Source organism: Diprion similis, chromosome 4 (genome assembly GCF_021155765.1).
Source record: "Diprion similis isolate iyDipSimi1 chromosome 4, iyDipSimi1.1, whole genome shotgun sequence".
NCBI classification, from domain to species: Eukaryota; Metazoa; Arthropoda; class Insecta; order Hymenoptera; family Diprionidae; genus Diprion; species Diprion similis.
The window spans coordinates 24,720,680-24,736,520 of record NC_060108.1 but is presented as its reverse complement, the minus strand read 5'-3'; the positions used below and the strand labels follow the sequence as shown (position 1 = coordinate 24,736,520).

General features: G+C 35.0%; 1 protein-coding gene across 1 annotated transcript in view; it reads right to left on the bottom strand.

The window, feature by feature from the left end:
• Positions 1-15,073, bottom strand: part of LOC124405802 (receptor-type guanylate cyclase Gyc76C-like) — a 56,600-nt gene extending 41,527 nt beyond the window's left edge. Inside the window, exons 1-2 of the mRNA XM_046881017.1 lie at positions 14,894-15,073; positions 4,439-4,564 (exon numbers count right to left, since the gene is read on the bottom strand). The gene's annotated coding sequence lies outside the window, so the exon portion shown is untranslated. The remainder of the gene's footprint in view (positions 1-4,438; positions 4,565-14,893) is intronic.
• Between the last annotated feature and the right edge of the window lie 768 nt (positions 15,074-15,841).

Here is a 15,841-nt window from a genome sequence, read left to right as displayed (position 1 = left end):
ATCAGAATGCTATTTACGTAAAATAATCTCTACAACGGTTAAATAATAATAATAACAATAAGAATAATAATAATGAAATATACATCCGCTGGTTGATAAAAACCTGGAACTCAGTCGTCCGATTGACGACGCGCCATCATGGCTCATTTGTCAAGAAATTTCAAGTAAAAGTTCAGATGCGTATAGTTAACGAATAAAATAAAAATAATTGAATATCCTAAATTTATTTCCAACACACAGATACGAATTCAGAGGATTCGATGAGTCGCGAAAAAAATAAGCCATTTATAATCGTTGAAAATTTCACAGATATATGATATAATAAATTCAGCCAAGTCCGTACGAAACATCGTTAATAATTAACAATATCAACCGTTTATAGTTAATGAACAATATTGCGCAAAACAAGGTGGATACTTTATTACTATTGGCAATGTTAATGTCAATGTTATTGTCAATATTACCGTTACTGTTGTTATTATTATTATTGTATAGTATCGATATTTCCGTGTATAAGTATCTCGTGTACACAACGGACGTGCGTATAATATTGTCTGTGGCTGGTAAATGTGTACAGATTGACTTTATTGTCATTGCCGCAGTGCCTCGTCATCACAGCTGCAGCTTAAACTTTGATATAACATACTGAAAATGTACGTTGATCTCAGAGTCCAAACTGCACAGCGGTATAAAACCGCATGCGCATACACGTAACGTAAGTATATGCATACACATATGCCGTGCCATATGCATGAGAGTACAAAAAGCGGATTCATTCTCGTTTTTTTTTTTTTTTTTTCTTTTTTCTTTTTTTCACATCATTGTGTAATTTCAATACGATTATTGCCCGTTATTCAACGGTATGTCTCAAAAAAAAAAAAAAAAAAAAGATAGAAAATCACGATCTTTTGCGGAAGATGAAAGTAACAGGAAAACTGGATTTCGCATGTGACAAGAAATGTTGGTATTATAACAATCGCCAAGATTTTTTGTCGATATATATATATATATATGAAAAAAAAAAAAAAAAAGAAACTCCCATGGATGAGCTGGATGATAAAATTGAAAAAACTAAGGCACGATACGTATTTTGTTAACAGTAAATAAAAATAATCAAGGAAAAAAATGTTTCCGTATAGTTTTGACTGTCGCAACATTCTTCCTTAATCTCTTCTCTTTTCTCTCTCTTTTTTCTTTCTATTTGTTTCATTTGTCTAATTCTGTTAAAAATTCGGTTGAAAAAAATTTCTCCGAATAAAATTGAAATACGTATATATATATATATATATATATATATATATGAAATCTTATGGTATAATAAACTGGCTTAAGCTTGGCTCAAAGTAAACTGTACAGATCTATACGATTGGTACAGAAGCTGGATACCACCGTCAAAATTATCCCGAGATATTATAAGCCGAGAGGCATAAACAGGTTTATTATACATAGACGAGGATATTCTTGGATACGTGCCAGAACGATCAATCCTCGATCGCAAATCGCTTTACGAACCAGAGAATACAGATCGCAATGTGTATTAGTGTGCTTTTACACTTGGTTAAACCATCTGAAATTTTGTTTTCCCTATTCAATGGATACATGTAATATAAGATTGTAACGTATTTTGCGGTCCGATGTGGCAAGATATATGTATATATATATATATATATATATATATCGATTATGTGTTAAATCTCGCCTTTCATCGCCATTAGCTTTATTACGGTACTACTTTATTATTTTTTTATTTTTATATAGATCCGCAGCATCGCACGTGACAAATCTTCTGCAACGCTGTCATCATCATCATCATCATTATCACCATTATTGGCTTATATCGAAGAAACAAAAGAAGAAAAAATATGTATATATTACATTCGAATTTTCAAATTATTGCAATAAAATGCGTGTTTCCATAATTATACATTATATGTAAATGATATGTTAAAGAATCTTGCAAGACGTGAGATCAAATTTATGATACATTATTTTAATTTTTTTTTCCAACGTATCTCACAATATTCAATACATATTGAATTATTATCATCACAAGGAGAATAAAAATTGACACTGATCCGAATACGCAGTATGTAGGACACAGCAGTCATTTTTCTTTATCAACTTTATTATCAACATTCAAACGCGTACGCTTAGAGTGTCGAAAAATCTTCAACGAGACGAATAATATATGTATACCTATATACAAACACACGTGTGCGTATATACAGAGATATATATATATGTCAAACGATATATATAGTGATATGGTAATTGAAATTAATCCGACGGCGACCGCTGCAGGTTAATTGGATAACTTTGTGGACAATTGACACACTTTGGTAATTCACCCATGTATAATATGCATATGTGTAATGTATCATGCATATACGTATCACGTATCTGGGCAAATAGATACGTACGTACGCATTACAAAAACGCGCCGTCTATTATTGTATATATATACTGCAGCCTGGTGGTATAATGCAACTGCGCTGCATGTATATAATACGCATATGCAGGGTTGATATGTAAATAATTTCTAACAGCACGTTTTTCTATATAATGCAGTTTCAGCAAGTACATTAGATCATTGCGATTGAAATTAACGGCTCGAGAGTATGATATCGTATTTATAATAGGTATGTTTAAAAAGAGAAAGATGCAAAATACTTCTCATCAAATAATCGATGTGAAGCAAAGATTTAGGAATCTGTAGATACGACGAGCGGTTGAGAAAAAATGCATAAAACGCATGTAGGATATAATAATAACAAATTGGCGGACTTGCAAGTTGCATTATTGCAGAAATATCGGCGTCAACACCCTGCGTGCAAAAGGCTATGCATATACAATATACATATACTTACATCATAATATTACAAAGTCCTAAATCGTATCGTATTAAAGGGGGTCTACCCAACTGACGAGCAAGATAAAAGGGTTTTGTCAAAAAAATTTTTAAACAAGTTTTAACTGTAAATATTGATATAGGCTTTGTTAGGCTTAATAAATACACTCTTGAATTGCATGCAAAAAAAAATTATATTGATTTTGATCACATTTTATGCAGGAAAATCGCAGTTTAAAATCATTCTGAAAAAAGGTTGGTCAGTGGTGTTGATGATTTCTCGGACATGTTTAACCTGAAACCAAAAAATCAAACGGTTTTAGATTCAGCGTATTAATAGCCTTGGAATGAATCGTACGATTGTTCATATTTTCAAAATGAAAAAAATGGCGTCCATTTTTCGAAAAACGTGAAAAAGACCGCATTTGTTCGCAGTTTTTTGCAAAAAAAAAATATCGTTAAAATCAAAATTTCAAAAAACATACGATTCATTCCAAGGCCATTAACATGCTGAATCTAAAACCATTCGATTTTTTGGTTTCAGGTTAACCATCTCCGAGAAATCATCAACACCATAGACTTACCTTTTTTTCAGACTGATTTTCAACTACGATTTTCGTGTACAAAAAGTGATTAAAATCAATAAAAAGAAATTTTTCAATGTAATTCGAGAGTGTATTTATTAAGCCTAACAAAAGCTACATTAATATTTACAGTTAAAACTAGTTTAAAAAATTCTTTAAAAGACCATCTTTTTGTTCGTCAGTGCGTATATTTACACACACACGCACGCACAGAAAACATTTGTAATGCATGTTAGACAAACCTCCGCCCATTATACTCACAATCAAAGGCACGTACGTTTCTCTATAGTCTATACGTATTTATATCGCAATAATACGACGAGTGTCCGGTTTCTCTAGCTTTGCCCCCCTCTCCGTATAATATTATGCACATATGTTTTATATATAAATGTACACATATGTATATATAATATATGTACCCAGTTTATATATACGTATATACTAGATATATAGGCGATCGCATCAGCTGCTGCACTTTTCGATTTGCATTCCTGCTGCTGCTGCTGCTGCTGCAGATCGGCACGCGGTTATACTGACCGACGACACACATATTCGCGCATGTGTGAGGGTATAACGCAAATATATGTATATATATATATGTACATGTAGATATTGTTCATGAGGAGAATAAAGGAGCAGCATATTTTCGAGTGAAGCTTAAAAATTCAGAATGGTCGATCGATAGAAGGACCAAAATATTTCATTTTGAAAGACGCAAATATCAAAATGTCTATATAAAATTCCAAGACTTATGATAAATAATATTATACAAATACGCGCATGATGCACATGAAATCAACGGATACGTAAGGTAATAACGTCAAAAAATTTGACTTTTTCCGTGTATTATAGGTAAATATTATCAGGCGGTGAAAGAATATTTCGATAAAGTTGTTGCATAAATTCTGACTTTACACCGCTTATCTGTATACATATATGTATATATAATATATTCAAGGCTAAATCCGCGAGAAATTTAGAAGAGAAGAAAAATTGTTCAATTTACCTGCACAACATGGTGCGGACAGCCTCAGCAGGAAGAATGTCGAACTTGGCGTGCTACTTTGCGAGCATATCGTCGCCAAAAAGGACTCTTCTTCCCAACTTGAATTCCCGAACGTCTACCCGGAACCTGAAAATGGGAAAGAAAAAATTCGTCAACGAATCAGAGCGCGACGAATTTCAACAAAGAAACAACCAGAACATATAGAAAGCTAACAATTACGATAGAAAATATCATAAATAAAAATAATATAATAACAAGAGACAGCCATAAAAAATTCTCTCTCCTTCTTCGTGAGAATAATTTTTCCCTTTCAGTAAATGATTCATCGGAAAAATCGTTACTCGTTTAACGTTTAAAAAATTTTCATTCATCCGAACGAACGAACGAACGAACGAACGAATGAATGAATGAATGAGATCTTGACAAAGTGTTTGTCACGTGACAGATTTATTAATACAACGTCGTCGATGCGCTAAAGTAGCCCGGGGTTAAATCAAATAATCATTTGATCGAATTTGAACCTCGATTACGTCTGCGAGAGGCTAGATTTTTTACTCATCGATTCAGCCGCGACGATCGTAATTCGTTTTAAACACGTTTCGTTTGGTCATCCGGAGAGCAGCAAGTGTATAATTATATATACATATATAGATCTCGTTATACGGTCAATTGTTTCGGTTCAGGGTGATAAAAAATAAAATAAATGAAAATGTCCGTCGAGAGTAACAGATGGAGTGAATCTATAGCAGGTATATTTTTATTGGGTTTAAGTGTCTGTGTCTATAGTGTATGTGGATGTGGTAATATAATGGATCGAGTATCGCCACTGCAGTGTCGTACAAGTGCTTGTATACAACCTACAATTGATTGTCAGTGCAAATATACAAGTTAATAAATCCGAATCGGATAACTGAATCAATAAACACCTTTTATTAAGGTTGGAACGGAAGTAGTGTTAAGATAGTACGATCATCAGATTAGATAAATATATCTTTAGAGGACCGCATCATTACTTGTCATTACATCTGCATTGGACTTGACCCTTTTCTTCTTTGACTAAGATTTTTGAACAATTGTATCAGTACTATTATTCACCATGGTTAAACAATCTTCGGAAAATCATCGCAAATTTTACACTCTCCGGTAACAGTAACAAAAGTGAAATGAAAAAAATAATCACATCACTGAATCAGAATTTAAAAAAAAAAAAAAAAAAAAAAAACGGAGAAAAAGTCATAAAATAATTATTTCACTTGAAATTAATCGAACTGAATTTAAATAATCACTGCACAAGTGTTGAAATTCAGTCTAATTTTCGAATCATAAATCGTACTTCGAATTTTATTCGCAACTTTCTTCTTTACTTTGCAAATATGAAAGAAGAATTAAAGAGAAAAAAAAAAAAAAGTAACTTCCGACCCAGATTACATTCACGATTACTTAACGATACTCTGATGGAGGAAGTGGTCTCAAGTAGTTCCGGTGACATTCTCAGTGTCATTTAATAGCGTATACTACGTATATATATTATACATCTGTTAAATACGCGGACTAAATAATAAAAATTCTTAAGCGTAGTTTACTACAGTCACGTAACGTATAACGGGGCGCTGACTGATCGCACATGTAACATTCGCATCAAGATTCGCAGTAACTCTGCTGCAATAAAGAAATGCAATAAAATGAAGAATTTTAACGGGAGTTTATAAATACACAGGATATAAATGTGAAATATTGAGAATAGTTACGTTTATATTTTTACAGACCGTGTACCTATCATAAAAATCCTGTAACATCTCCACAGGTATAAAAAAAAAGAAACAAATAATAAAAAAATAAAATAAAAAATAACAAAATTTATAATCAATCGATCGTAAAAAAAACGATTCGGCAGCGAGGTATTTGGATGTAATTGACGATGTCGAGACGGCGGGCGTTGCGAGATTTAAGCTAAAAAAAAAAAAAAAAAAAAAAAAACGTAAACTAAAATTCAGAAATGTGCAATAAAACATTGAAAATAAATACGTATATATATGTATATTATATGAGAGACATAAAAAGTGTGAATGCAGAAATAAATATAGAAAAAGATAGTACAAGTCCCGGTTCGTTTCACGATATCGAATAAATTGAATAACCGAACGAAATGTTTATTCTTCAGGGCTAAAACAAGCCCACGCAATTTGCGATTTGTTATTATATACTTATGAGTATTTCTCTTTTTCACTTTTGACTTACAGGCGAATTTTTGGGTGAAAATTAATTTTTGCTAAATTGAAATAGATTCGAAAAACGGCGTAAAATTCTGCTTGGATCGATCAATATTTGAGCACGTGTCGTTCTCGAGAAATTTAAAGAACACAACGTTCAATTGAATTCGTCATACGTTTTATTCTTTGGTGGTATAAACCCCTCCGATTAATCCTTAGCAATTTAAGTGAGCCCAATTTCATCCATCGGTAAATTTTTCGCAAATAACGGAAAAAAAAAAAAATAGGAAATAAAACGTGTAAGAAAGTCGGATGAATAAGAAAAATTGTGTTACTGTATATACTCATGAACACCTACCAAGATATGACATGTATATCTGATAATTTATATACATTCCGGATGATAAATTACGGACTATAGAAGAAGAATTATAACGCTAGAAGATAATTTGAAAAAGACGCCACTCGTAGAGAAATCGAATTCAAGAGGTACTGAAAATATTTCAGATCAAGAAAGAAAAGAAAGGCAAACAAGTCAGCGCAAAACTTCGAAATATGTGTAAAATAATAAGCGTTTAATCGCGAGAATTAACGCTGCAACATCCGTACGTATTGCTGTTACCTAAAGAGAATTTATTACTATTAAAATATTTTGCATCATAAGTGAAGATGAAAGATTTGCTCTCAAACTCCACGTGTGTCTTATTATACACGAATTATTCAGGGTCCGTAACTATATATCGATTATACATTAAACAAACTTCATACACTTTAGATTAAAATCAGATTTATCTGCGATTTCCATAAGCAAATACCTCTCGAAATAGATTGTTAAAAAAATTCAAACGATAGATATGTTATACGTAGACGTAATCGCTGGTACTGGTTTGAATTTGTATATATAATAAGTTGTATAAGTTCATGTAGTTAAGAATAATTTTGATCTGTATCAATCACCCTGTAGTTTGATATATGAATATATGTGTATTTAAAACAACGATGTTCAATAAGGTAATTTTAAACCAATTGAAATCTAATCAGCAATTTAAAAGATAGTCGTAACCAATTGATTATTAAATGCTTGTGGATAAAAATTCTTTTTGATCCAAATCTAAGATATTACCAGCAGAATTTGAATAATCTTTAAGTACGGGAATGGATATAAGAGATTAAAAAAAAAAAAAAAAAAAAAAAAACGCTTTTCAAAGCACAATATTATTCAATAAGATACGCGATTAGCGACATGACCTGGGATTTTTAATAACAAGAATTAACAAGCGTTGATGAATAAGCGATAAAAATCTGCGGAGTATAATATAATGCTAAGTAATTATGTTCCCTCCTTTTTTAATTCCGAAGACAACATCCGGTTTTCACAATTTAAAAGACACAGGCGACGACCATATAAAGCTCGCTTACGTTTGACCGAATTCCCGTATTCCGCAGTTGCAGACATCGTCCATTCATCCTCTCGTATTTCCTCCTACTTCTCAGCATTTTTTCGATGCTGTTTACCAACCATGATTAAAAAAGTCTGACATATTTCGCGTGTAAAAAATAACGCAGATATAACGAATAGGAAAAAAATGAATAATATAGAAAAAGAAAAAAAGCAAAAAAAAAAAAAAAAAAAACAGTTCACGTGCCAATAGTAACAAACACAATAATTGTTAATAACGATTATCTCGGATTATTCGTGAGCATGAAGTTAATAACGTTGCTGTAACGATGCATGTTTAACAAAAATCATTACTTTTCACATTTTGGGAATTTACGAAATTCAATAAACCATGATAAACAAAAGATGGGCTTATTTTGAAAAGTCGACTTCTTGAAAAGTCATTCGAAAATTGCGCAATAATTATTTATTCGTTGATGTTTCGTTACCAACTACTTCAACCTCATGTCTCTTATTCTATACTGTAGTGCAGTAAAAGACCGAATCATAAGAAAAGAAGGAAAAAAGACGTTAGAGGAAAAGGAGCGAAATCAAAAACAAAAAAAAGCTAAGAACGAAAGATATATATAGCTCATTGTCGACCAATCGTCAATTATGTAGGTAACATGACTTTACTCGTGATTAGTTATCGTCACACGTACGTAGGTATTTACGAATCGATTAGGTCACGGAGTCGTCGAAAACAATTACCTAATTTTCTCAGATTTTTACCTCAACTCTAAGAAAGTCCGTTTTTTTCTCAGTATATATTTTATTGTAAAAGTAATAATGTGAAAAAAAATATATACTAAGGAAACAAGTTTTTTCCCGTGTTATTTCCATAAGAAACTTCGATCACAAAGTTGACTTTCCCAGAGTTAAGGTAGAAATCTGAAAAAATTCGGCAATTTTTTTCGAATTATTTGATGTTGATTTGGGGGGTAAGGTTGCAGAAAATTCAGCAACATAAATTCATTCGAAAATAATATATAACGCAGGTATGGAAAGAAAAAAGAAAATAGTCGAGATTCTAGAAACATTAAAAAAAAATTGCATATGCAATAACAGAGATTTGTGGCATAAGAATATCGATGTTTCGTTCGAGGAAAAAATATTAGGAAAATGTACGGAAGATGATGATGAAACGAGAAAATTTTTGCGAGGGTGTGTATATTTGTGAGAAGAACAAACCGCCGTATCGCGATTACAGTTCAAGAGCTCAAAGTGCGTCTTAACTTGCAGCGGGCAAAATTGTCGACTGTCGAAGCATGCTTATCGAATAAACTGTACACATATCGAGACCAATATATATGTATGTTATAATATACGAAGTGTACACTGGAGTCGAAAATTTCTAAAAATTCCAGGACTGTTCCAGGAATTTCGGGATAATAGAGTGAAAAATTCCAGGATCTTAATTTCATTTTCAATGAATTTTCAAAGATAGGATAAGTTGGTTAGGTGTTGAATTAAAATTTTTTTTACATCCAAGCAGTTTACATGCAAAGTGAATTGGACGGGACTGCATGATCGGTCGTCTTCTGAAATTTCTTAACATAAAATGTATTGGGTCGATTTTTCGAGTACAAATCAAATTATTTCAGGACTTAAGGAGGTGCTCCGATCAATTTCGACGTTGCCGTATCGGTATATATCTCCAAATATCAAAGTCCACGTGTCTGAAACGAGAAAAAAGGCTCAACAGCCTCATTCTATCCGCATTTCTGAACAAAAACACTGCAACTCGTTTTAATTTGATACAGAAATAAAGAAATGGCATCAATTTTACGAATTTACAATTTCGATCTTGTAAAATCCGTTATTGTTTTCCAAGATAATTCCAATATTTAGGGACATATAAGGAGTGTTGCACGGTTGAAGAATTCAAAGACATTGAAAAAAAAACAAACAAACAAACAAACAAACAACCACAGCAGAACGTAACAAAAAGAAAAAGAAAAAGAAGAAAAAGACGTAAAGTAAGACGTAAGATCGTCAGCGGAAGTGGAACCGTACTACACTAGCTGTAAATAAAAATATTTCTGTACAACGATCGCCGCGTGGTCTCTTCTTCCTAGACGGTCTGATCCCCCCCCCTCCGCCCCCAATCGTCCTCCTTCAAGTATTTATACGCACGCTGGGACGCGGCGTGGATTCATCTCTCTCTCGTGAAACTCACCCATCGAAGTGGAGTGGAGTGGAGCGGCGAGGAGAAGAGAGGAGAGGAGAGGAGAGGAGAGGAGAATGGAGCTGCGAGTGTGTTTGTCGGGACTCGGCAAGAGCGGCAAAACGCGGCATGGCATGGAATGGCAGGCAGTAGTAGGACCGGTAGGTTCGGTTCGGTTAGCTTCGAAGCTGTTTCCTCGGTTCGACTCGACTCGGCTCTGCTCTCGCAGACATGCTGGCAGCACTTCGGCTTCGCTCCGCGTGTCCACGACGATCCTCGCCGTCCTCCTGACCGTCCTCGCAGTCCTCGCCCAACGCAGACACGCAATGGCGCCGAGGAACAACGCGGTGCGATGCATGCTGATCGGTGCTCACTCGCAATCAATGCATATACACGCTGCAGTTGCTGAGAAATCTACTTGTTATGGTTCTTCTGGTTTCTTTACTCTCTCCGCGATTCGTACGGAATATGCTTGCCCCTCGGGGCGCCGATGTTTCCTGATTACCGATTTCAACAGACTGTTTTTTTTTTTTTCAGAGGCTGAATTTACAGGGTTGGGAGAGGGGGGGGGGGGGTGGTCCAGTATTCGTGGAAATTGTGGAATCACGGAATTCTCAGGGCATTTGATATACTCTGGGAAAAAGCTGTGAAAATCTCAGGGAATTTCATGTCGTATATGGAATATAATAATTTTCATATTAAGATCATGAAAATTTAGTCATTTGGTGAGAAAAAAACTATTTTTCCTTCATGACTTTCAGGCAATGGACGTCAATCTAGCCCTCATTTCTTAAAAATTGTACGTGCTAGCGAATTCTTACAAATTCGCCTCACAATGAGCTGTACTTCAGTCAAATATAGAATTTTCGTGATCGTATGACTATTGTATTGTTTATTTATTGTTTACACGAGAACAAACTGGATAAATAATGATTCTTATCTGGAAAACCTGAAATCCTGAGGGAATTACGTTTTCAGAAATAACTGGACACCCTGAATTATTAACGTTGATGCAAGTAAACGTCGTGGAAAAAACAGTTATTGTACAATTTTGCAACGACTGTCAAGCAGTTGACTTTTCAAAATATGAACGTTTTACGCTGTTGTTTACTAGCTGAAATTTCTAAAATCCTGAGGATCCAAGTAACGATTTTTTGTGAACACGGAACGTTATAAGGTAACGTTAATAATTTCAGCGTCATCTGTCTTTTCGAGAAGAGGGATTAGGACGGATGCTAATTGATTGCAGTTGTGACACCATTAAGACGGAAATCCTTATTTCTCGATTTCAATTTCGTTTCTTCTCTTCGGTTCACGCGATTCAACCGTGCGATTTTAAAGCCTGACATTGACCAAGTTTTTGACACTCGAGGTTTTTTACTCTTGTTGTTGTTATACACTTTACCGTTTGGAAAATTATTAGTCGTGTAGTTTACTCAGGTCAAACTACCTCTGTGTAATTTCACATCTACTCGATAACTTTTTATAGGTAGTATAGCAACTAATGCGTGGCAAACAAGTAGTTGGAAATGAATTGTTAAAAAGATTTTCAGATTTTCCAAAACGATATCGTTAACCATTCCACGAGACTTTCTTTCACGATCAATGACCATCTTTCGTTTGGTATTTAATTTATTGTGTAACGCCGATACGTCTGACGGATGATCGCGAGGACGACGGAAAAAGGTTGTTTGACCGCTCCGTTTCTTTTCTTTCTGCTGCAGGCCACTCGGATGTACCCTACAGAGTAAATTGTGTGAAAAGTTCTTTCCATGGAACAATATTAAGGGGGTCGTCTAGTGTGAAAGTTTGGAAAAATCGATTGTGTATTTTTTTTTTTGTATATTAAATCAGCGTGAAAACTGAGGTCGAAACTTTGAACGTGTTAACTTGAAACGCGTTTTTCTCGACGCAGAATTTTTCTTTTTGTTGATATGGTATCTCAAAACGCTCTGGACCGATCCTGTTCAAATTTTCTTGATGAAAAATTTTTTTAGTCCATTCTAGTTCATTCCATAGCCACGAGCCTAAAGATTGAAATCCTGTTTGTTTTTTATTTTTTATTTTAGATAATTCGCGTTCACACTCATGTGAATCAGTATAAACTAGGTTATATTCAATATTTCGTCTCGAACAAATTGACTGAGTTTGTTGAAACTTCAATAAATAAAATGTGAAAATTTCGCGAAATTTCATTTCAATGAGTTGTATTTCAAAAATTCCCCAAAAAAACACTTTAAAAAACCGCCTTCACACTAGACGACCCCCTTAAATTATGAGTGATCCATAGATACGCCGGCTTTCGCGACTAACTGATGACAATGATGACTGGATAATATCTATGTCCGAAGTTAATAAAGTTACAGTTACGACGCATGTTTGGGAAGAATCGTTACTTCGGACGTTTAAGATTGTCTGAAATTTATTAAATCATGATAAACGAAAAATACTCATATGTGTCGAAAAATTAACTACTTTCGTACGAAGGTACGGGGAATGAATCGACAAACCAAAAACTTCTCCCAGACAGAAAATCTGTGGTTCGACGATAACGCGTCCCCGCAGCGTCGTCGAGGCGTAAAAATCTTCTTATACCAAGAAACGCATCTCTATGGTGTATGTCGCGCAAGCAAGGAGCGTATAAACGAATATTACAGGGTGACGAAAAAGTCACGTTAACGTACCTATGCGTATTAGAAGCGATGTTTAGTCGCTCTGCAGTTCGGATGAACAGATTTTTGCTAAAGTTTTCATACTAAAAATTTACGAAGATTAATTTGGCGACGTTACCGACGTCTGCGTGAATCGACAAAAAAATAAAAATAAACAAAAAAATTAAAAAAAAATAACGGGGGGAATCACTAATTTGCGCAACCTGAGCACACGATTCTGCAAATGCTGAGTTTTCGGAATATATCTACATGACGATGTATTGAATATATGTATTACGTTTGTTGATTTATTATTCCAGACTTTTTCAAAACCAGAAATCATCGACGATGTTGACCTATCGTTCGACGATAACATATAAGTTTTACTTCTCGATTAATCTTCCGCGAAATGGAGAGTTATAAAATTCAGCTAAATTTACGTAGCGAAAATTTTAGCACGTAAACAAGTAATCGGGTACAGAATTTGATTGAATGTTTCGTAGATAGCGTAAAGCTGTGTCAAAGATAGTAAAAATCTTCGTCGACGATTCGCAGCGCGATAAGAGGCAAAGTCATCGTCGTAAACTATTAATCATACCGAAGTGAGATAAAAATTATGAATAAAAGTGTAAAAACAGGAAGAAGAGAGAAAAAAGACTCCAAGAGCTTCTCAAATCTTCACCATAGTTTATACGTTACATGTCTCGCGAAAAATTTGACGAGTAATGAAGATTTCGTCGTATAAAATATACCGAGATGACGAATTTTCAGTCGAATAAAAACGCGTCTAATAATCGCAGTGAAAAACTTTGATAGTGTAAGGAGTCTAAAGTGAAAAAGAAAATGGAGTCCGTCGTCACGTGTGAGTGAACTTTATCCTCATTATAAGGATTATATTATATATACTATATACTACAGTGAAGTATAGACTTCTTTTGGTTAATTTCATCGTTTAATTAACAGCGATTTACCGAGTGAATTACTTATCGCGACGGGACACCCGGTATACTTAGAAGCGGCGATCAGGCAGTGCAACATGTAAATATATATACATAAATATGTGTGCAGAGGAGGGTATACATGGATACATATACATGGTACGCGTATTACATCGAAGCTGCACGAGTCCTCTTGGTTCGAAATATAGCCGAAGCGTTGCGGGAGCGAAGGAAGAGTAGGTAGGTAGGTAGGTAGGTAGGTAGGTAGGTAGGTAGGTAGGTAGGTACCTATAATCTAACGATAAGTAAAAGTCGAGGAGGAAGCCTTTTCCACCTTTCTTTCGTCGCTTCTCTCTCTCCTCGACAATCTCTCTCACCTCTAGGGTAGAGGTTCGTTTTGTCTTTCTGTTAGTTTCTTAGGGGATGCCGTAAATTGAAAGGCAAAAGGATCCCGCTTCTCCACATCATTCTGAACAAAAACATTCCCAATGCATTTTCATTTGCCGTTGAAACAAAGAAATGGCAAGAATTCTTTGTTTCTGTGTCAAATGCAAATGGATTGTAGTGTTTTTATTGTATATATATATACGTCAACGTTGAAACCGACCCCCTCGAAGCACCCCCTTAAAAAGCGTCCATCCAGCGAGAAGAGTGCCTCGGAGGATTACATTAATGCCCGGGGCAGTATTGTTTACACGAGCTATAAATACATCACCTCTGTACCAAGAAGGGCGAGTCACGCCGAGTAACGAACAACACGCTGTTAGAATTGCTGCTGCTGCTGGTGCTTACGCTAATTACTTACAATCGTCGTTGTTTTATACATTCGATAAGCACCGAACACCGGCTGCTGCTCTTTTGGAATGAGAAAACATTGTTGGGGACAAAAATTGGAAAGAGAATTAGTGGGAGTGAGGGAGATAGAGATAGAGAGAGAGAGAGACCGACTTCGAGTGTAAATGTAGAAAATGGTGGATATAGAACAGAATTTGAAGAGAGTCGAGCGATGAATGAGTTATGAATTTGTACTTGTTACGTTACGTGTACTTACCAGACAATGACGAATACTCGTGTATTTAAATACTCGATGAATGACGAGATCGTTTAGAAGACAGCCTCGTTTACCTGGAACGGCACGGGGTTACATCCAGCATGGCAATCTTATTATCCACTCTCTATAATTAGCACATTGTTATTGTTATAACGTATTCGATTCTTTATTATTATTTTCTTCTTCCCTCTTATATGTTTATCTTATTTTGTCAATTCCTCTTTTTAAATCTTTTCTTTTAAAAAGACACGCACTCACAATGATAAAACACGTATTTTATACAAGGTCCGAATTGACGATATGTACGATGTGTGGGTATGTTGTTTGTTATACAAACTGCGCGCGAAAAAAATATATATACATATAAATATATATGTACAAACATATGTATATATATATATATATATATATGTATCGGATTATAGCGCACTTCACAATCTCAACAGATATAACATAAAGAATCCGAACAACTGGTGGGAAAAAATAAAAGCAAAACAAACATAAATAAATAATATTAAACCAGAAAGACACTCTTCGGCAGTGCGAAGAGCGAAGAGCGAAGACGAAGCGAAGCGAAGCGTGCGGGGCGAGTGAGTCACACTAGGAGGGGGGAGGGGGGTGAGAAGGAGGAGAGAAAAGACGCGTTCAATTCGGAGTAAATAGAAACACACTTCTTCACTTTGCATTTAACGCGGCACACACGATACGTATCGTACCGATGGTAAAATAATGGGGTCGGATGGAGTGGAATATATATATATATATCTATATATCTATATATATATATATATATATGTCACCACACCGTGAGAACACCGTCGGTGATTTCTAGGCGTGCGTCGGTAAGTCAGGAAACTGGCTGTGGCAACCTCAATATCTCCTTAATATTATAGTCGCCGATGAATACCGTGGTAAATGCGTGCGTGAAAAACCGGCGGGCTCGACGAG